This window comes from Rutidosis leptorrhynchoides, chromosome 1, assembly GCF_046630445.1.
Source record: "Rutidosis leptorrhynchoides isolate AG116_Rl617_1_P2 chromosome 1, CSIRO_AGI_Rlap_v1, whole genome shotgun sequence".
Taxonomy (NCBI): Eukaryota; Viridiplantae; Streptophyta; class Magnoliopsida; order Asterales; family Asteraceae; genus Rutidosis; species Rutidosis leptorrhynchoides.
This window is the reverse complement of record NC_092333.1, coordinates 554,996,618-555,003,408: the sequence shown is the minus strand read 5'-3', so window position 1 is coordinate 555,003,408 and position 6,791 is coordinate 554,996,618. Positions and strand designations below refer to the sequence as shown.

At 33.0% G+C, this 6,791-nt stretch overlaps 1 long non-coding RNA gene across 8 annotated transcripts; it reads left to right on the top strand.

The window, feature by feature from the left end:
• Window positions 1-2,367: 2,367 nt before the first annotated feature.
• On the top strand, window positions 2,368-6,402 carry LOC139880094 (uncharacterized). 8 transcript variants are annotated; one of them, XR_011770937.1, is made up of 6 exons: window positions 2,368-2,584; window positions 3,587-3,813; window positions 4,582-4,831; window positions 4,970-5,093; window positions 5,268-5,408; window positions 5,492-6,402. It is a non-coding gene; the product is annotated as an uncharacterized lncRNA (long non-coding RNA). The 8 variants fall into 8 exon arrangements; XR_011770949.1 differs by lacking the exon at window positions 4,582-4,831; XR_011770967.1 differs by having other exon boundaries at window positions 3,587-4,831; window positions 5,317-5,408.
• The last annotated feature ends 389 nt before the right edge of the window (window positions 6,403-6,791 follow it).

Genomic DNA, 6,791 nt, shown 5'->3' with positions numbered 1-6,791 from the left:
AACTATCTTGGTCGATTAGGTAAAGGGGTAGTCGACCAAAATGCTGGTCGACCTAATGGTGTAAATAGACACTTTTTTTCAAAAAGTGTATTTTGGAATAAAATTTAAAAAAAGAAAGTGTATTTGAGCGAATTTCCCTTTATACAATCACAGTTCACAGTTTAGTAATTATGGACTATACGTTATTTGTTTGCTATAATATTTAGCACCACCAAAGTTAAAATATAATCCATTTTTCTGATATCAAATATAAAACTTTAGGGAATTATTGTATGGTAACCTAGTAAAGGGCCGGTTAGCCAAGATACAGTTTCTGACAAAGTGTCTCCAAAAATAAGATTTATCACACTAGCTGATATTGACCGATCGGAATGTCAATATCTTCATCGTGTCTGTCATACATACTCAAAATCCTTCACATATTACGCCTGACGCCAATATAAAAGTATTGAACATTAGCTGAACTCTTTGAATAGAAACTAGAACTTACTAACATCGTCATACTTTTGAAATTGTTGAACACATACAAATCAATACGTCTATAGAGCATGACAACTCCAATTTAAGCCTTTATGAAAGTGGGCTACCTTATTTATTTCAGCCTAAACTTGCAATGGGCTAATAGCAAAAGTAATGTTAAGGCGCTGAGGCAAGGTAAAGTCAATCAATGCCTTTTATCAGAAGCATCGCCGTAAGCATGCTGAGGAAATGGCCTGAACAAATGAACATATACAAATCAAAAGACACTTATAAAGCCGCTGAACATCCTAGATAAGTTTAGAAGAAGATATACGAGCAGTAAAAGAGAACACATAAAAGAGAACACATAGATAAATATTTGGAGTATGAGAAAGACTTACCAACATTTCCTATAAGTTGTGCTCGTTCTTTAGCAATGAGGGAAAAAAAAGATTGATAAATGAGATGGTGGATGTTTTTTTTTTTTCGGGCAAAATAACGAAAACTCATATAGATACGAGGTCGTTTTTAAAGAAAACACCCTCAACATTGATTACAAAAAGACGGGAGAAACGGAAAAGCTCGCACCTAGGAAACAACCATCGACACGCAAAATATCTAAAAACAAACTAACGTTATCATAAAAACAAACTAATCAAGACAACCCGAAACCTAAAAACAAACTAACTAATCAAAACCAAAAATTACACGTAAGCATATGAAGTACACAAGACGAATCACAACAATCAACCTCTAGGGCATGCCCTTTTCAATCTACCATTGATCATCTCTTTCAAAGTATTCTTTCCGGACCGATTCTCTATCTTGTACGATAAGACATTGGTGGATCCATTGCCCGGCACGCTCTCCCCGGCCAAACGTGTCATTATATCATCGAATGCTGCGAAAGGCTCCACGGACATATCTCCTCTCCCAAAAACCGAAAAAACCACCATCTCTTTATGGTGGTTTTCGGTGGATGATTAGTGCTCACTTCTTGCTTCTATTTTATTATATTATATTGTACTATACTATATACTATATCATTTAACAAACATAATGTTACTGTTGAGTTTGGGCAAAACATCAATCAGTTTTTTTTTTAAACACACTTATTCGTAGGTTTTATATGTTTATTTGCTAAAATTTTGAATCAAACTTGGTCTTAGATTTTTTTTTTCAATAACTATTCGATTACTTGTATCAGGCTACCAAATGGTCGGTGAGAACAGTGTTTCCGCTGACAGTATGACATCAGCAATTTTGTCTTTTTAATATTTCTTTTTAGAAAATTTTGTTGAGACTTTTTTTCCGGCCCAGTGAAGTGGGCCCACCGAACCTCCATCTAGTTAACTATATAAAGTGTGAAGCCGATATCAAGGCTATAAGTTGACTGGATTCTATTAGTTATTACTATAATTGTATAACTAGTGAAGTAGTGAGAAGGATGAACTTAAGTTACGTTCTTAAAGTTTAAGTGTTTAAGGAGAGTAGCTAAACGATTTTATATACATTTAAGTAGCTAAACAATTTATAAACATTTAAGATGTAGAATTAACCAAACACTAAGCAGACAACGTATGGTCAACTACAACCAACAATCTTCTCTTCTCTCCTCATGACGAAAATGCCCAAAAAAACTGTTCATAACTCTCGGCTGTTATACTATACTTATTTATAAACAAAATCAAAAATGATCATTCTTCACATTGAAAACAAATCCTAGCCTTTAATTCTAAATCTATCACTTGATCATAGCCATTAAAAATGACAACACATCTTTATAACCTCATAACTCTTATACTTTATCATAAAGAGACTAAAATACCCCTACTAAAGCTAAAACACACAGGATATGATAACCAAAAAAGGGGTTTCAGAAAATTGTGTTCACCTACGACATTCAAAGAAAAGAAAACCCTACGACTGAAATCAACATACTACTACTCTAAATCTTTCTTCCTAAAATCAACTAAGATCTATGAAGGGTGATGTTGAATAGTAAAACTAATCGAACGATTTAAGAGGTTTATTTTCAAGCGACTACGTATCAAGTGATCAATCGAAATCAGGCGTTATATGATGATTATGGTTTAACAATGAACCCTAACGTCTATGAAATCAGGTAATCAAATTAATTTATATGCTGTTTAATCGATTAGTAAGTTAATGTAGATTCACAAAATCATTCGATTACGAGCCGGAATAAGAATAATAATGCACGGTTTCTCATATTAAAATTAATGTTAGAATTAGAGCAATTAACTGGCCAATCGGGTTAATCAGAGACTGGGCATCATATGTTTTTTTATTCATCAGTGTTTTAATAATAATTAAGCACTTAGTCTAAAAAATAGGTTTTACTATGAGGCTTTTGATCGTTTAGTTAAGATACACATATTATGATTAGTTTCAGATTAACCAATCATAGCAGAAGGTTTCACTTTTCAGTGTCTAACAAAGCATAATTGATATTGATATTTGATTAATATCGTTATGAGCCTGTAACAAAAATAAAACCCTATTAGTTTCTACCTGAAAACCATTTGAGTAACAAACCAAAATTCAAAGTTGCTGTAATTTAGGAAATTTGTTGTAAAAATTAAAGATTTTGGTTTCAGGAAATTTGAACCAATGACGAATTCTACGTCCGAATTGATAACGATAACGATTGGAACGACATCCTCTCAAATCAATATCAAATGATCGATTAAAATTTGGGTAATTAGACTAACAAATTTTGATAATGATGAGTGATTTATGATATTGTATTTATGATATTGTCTATTACGATTACGATCTGAAAGCCGATTTTGACCTTTTGTTCAGAAGGCTCAAAGTATTTAGACTGGGATTAAGTATGTAAGTATTGACAATAAGACAAGGTATTATTGAGATAAATGTAAATTTACTTACTTTTCCCAACTTTTAGTTGTCTGACACTATATATGTTTTGAATTATTCAAGTCACAATCATCATTTTGAAAATGCACGTCTACGTACCCCTAAGCCAGCAACCTCCATCGTTAAGGGGAAAATGATAATGCATAAATTTATATCTTATGATAAGAAGAGAGGTAAATTTCTTATACCTTTTATGTACTTGGGTTGTGATCACAACCTACAGGTAATTCAGATGAACATACGGAGAGGATATACATAAACAGATTGTGCAAGAGCTTAAGATTAATCAAGAATCTCAAAGACCTAACATCGTTGTTAGGCCATCACTCTTTTTATCACAACGGATCCATTTCCTTGGTTTTTGAATACATGGATAAATTATCTTTGACATACGTGATTAGGCAACTCAAGACAATTCGTGAACCATATCTTGCAGTTCTCTGCAAACAGGTTAGTTAGAGGATGAAATTTTATTCTGACCCATTTATTTGTGAACGAGTCAATCTGCATTTTGTTTATCTCTAACTGGTAAGTATAAGACTAGCTTAAATGAAACCGAAAAATGGGTCTGAAAATTACCCAAAATGTTTTTGTACATGGCTATGTCTCCCCGTTTTTGAATGGTTTGAAGTACGAAACGTATTTACTAAAAGTGCTAAGTGTAACTCATTTACCTATAGATTGGTTGATTTTGGTTAATTATCATATGTGTTAAATGGGTTGACTTTGGTTAATTTCAACTCATTAGCGGTTTGAATAGTTTTAAATAATTAAAAGGAAGCATGTCGAATGCGTTGAAATGTCATTCAAAGTGTATACACGACATACTAATTATACTAATATACATATACATTTGTAATGAAATTTGGCCAATTTTATAAAAGTATCATTTTTGAAATTAACGTTTGCACATTTCTATTTTGGTAAGTTGCACATTATTTTCTTTGCTGCAAGTTGGGCTACAAGTTGGGATACGGTTCGAGTTATTATGAAGTGTAATAGATTATTAATATGGGTGCAAACCACTTTATTTAGCCATAGGCTCATGAGACGCATGAAACCAAAATGTGTCTCCTTAAATGAATATCAGCATCCCCTTTAGGGTTTACTCAGGTTTTCCCATCAAAACTATATCAGTTCAAACACGATTGTTTTATCATAAATTTGTTACGTGTTGTATGCGACTATACTCATTTGGTGCTGTTTCGTTGACTACAGAATTATGGTGTTTATTGCTCCTTTTTTGGATTGCTGTTCTTTTTGGGGGTTTTAGTTGGGTGGGTTTGGAGACCGACTTGGGCTAATTCTGCTATCAATAATATAACAATAACAACAAAGAATTAGTCTCCTAAAGATTTTGTATCTTTAATTCCAATGTTGAATTCCTTAAAGTCTCAACTACCCTGTTACTTTTTCCGGTTTCTGATAGTGGGTCACCGGAAGTTGGTTCATGTGACATCACAATCAGGTAATTTGTCTTGAAAAAAATTCACTTGTGAAATTAATTTGTATATATGTGATTAAAGTTTGAGACTTTGTGGTTGAATTTGGTTTTTATGTTTGTAATTTTTCTAAATTGGATGAACAAAATGAAGAATTTTGTCAGGGAGGGTGATTTAGAGCATATTTACAAACTTGTTGAGGAGAAAGATGGAGGTCTTGCTTGGAATGCAATAATGGATAAGTCAACTTCAAATATGAGTCATCAAGCTTAGAAGAGAGAACCCGAGGTAAGTTCAAATTGTGTATTTATTTGTATATCTATATATTTATACTATGGTATTTGAAATTAGCAATGTGTGATAGGTCAGACCGTATGTGTATTTTTTTGACTAATTTTGTAAATGGTATGTGATTAATGAAAATTGGACCTCCTCAATATCGGTCTCGGACTGTTTATGAAGATATGACTCCTGAAATGATGATGGATTTCTTTTGGGATGATGAATTTAGGTTGAAATGGGATGATATTTGATATGTTATTAGAATCCGAAACGCTAGAGTGTCCAAACAATGGAACAATGGTGGTTAAGTGGGTTCGCAAGGTATAAACTAACGTTTAATATTCATTTCATGATGGGTTTGCAGCTTATTCCATGGTACTTACAAGCGGCAACTTGTTATGCAGTTCCCATTTGTTTGTAGCTTATTTCATGATGGTTTGCAGCTTATTTTGGTATCTTCATCTCGAAAGAGAAGATACCAAAATCAGTTTTGGTAATGTATGATCAATTGGAGTCGTACTAGGGATTGATCGATTACCACAATCAAGACTTGTAAGATGGGTTAATTAGATTAGTTTTGTTGTGCCTGCTTTGACTTCACCAATGATGACATGGATGGAAATATGGTTAAGGTTATTGTAACATGGATGCATTAAATGCTCTATCGTCACTTTCATATTAGTTCGATAAGTTCTCAATTGTGTTTGTATAGAATACTCAAGATTTAATTTGCTTTTGACCGGGTGTGCAATGCCCCTTTATGCCACTCTGCGCTAGACCAAGACGTCTTGACTTGTACTATTCAAGTTGGTCGATTCGTGCAGGTAATATTCAAGCTTATGTGACCCATTATTCAATCATTAAACTACGATTGATCGTGGTCTTAGTTGGTATTAAAAAATGTGGCATCAGCACCACCTTTAACTCATTGTGCTTACATGGCTCATATCAACACAAAAGTTAGTACTGAACCAATTAAAAAACTTGGGGAAGAGATCAACGCTTCACTAAAGATTGAAACTTGTGAACAATTAGTTGATGACGGGAAACCTTCGGGGAAGAATCTTCTAAAGATTTTGGTGGTAGGAGTTGCAAGAAGATTTGCTAAAATTGAAAAGAGGTTGTGAATGGTTTGGTAGTGGGCTTATAATCTTCTCACTTCAAGTATAGTTATAATTTTGATTTCATTTATATTTTGTTAAATTCATGTTGCAGCTCATCATCAAGATGAGAGTATAATAGTGTCCATGTATGTTAACTTTCAAATATTGTTCTCATGCTACTGAACAGGAAATTTCCATTTTCTTGATTTAGTTGCCATCCTTTTTCATATTAGTATATATTTGATGTTTGATAATCTATACAACACAATAATTTGATATTTAATTTATCTTTTACAAAAATCTCGCGAATTTGCGGGCCTTAAGCTAGTATATATCGTATAAGAGAAGAAAACACATTATAATGCAACACATATAAAAACATAACATACAACATAAACAATGATTACTTGTTTAACTCAAATCAAATATCAAATCATAAATGTAGGGTCAAAACCACGGGTCAAACAAAGTCAAATTGGGTGGGTTAGCGCGGAGTTAGTAAGGTGTATTGAGGAGGGTTACAAATACACTTTATAGAGTTCATTTGTCATTAAGCTAGTCTTGTTATAACAATTCAATAGATTCTCAATCGTTTATCTTA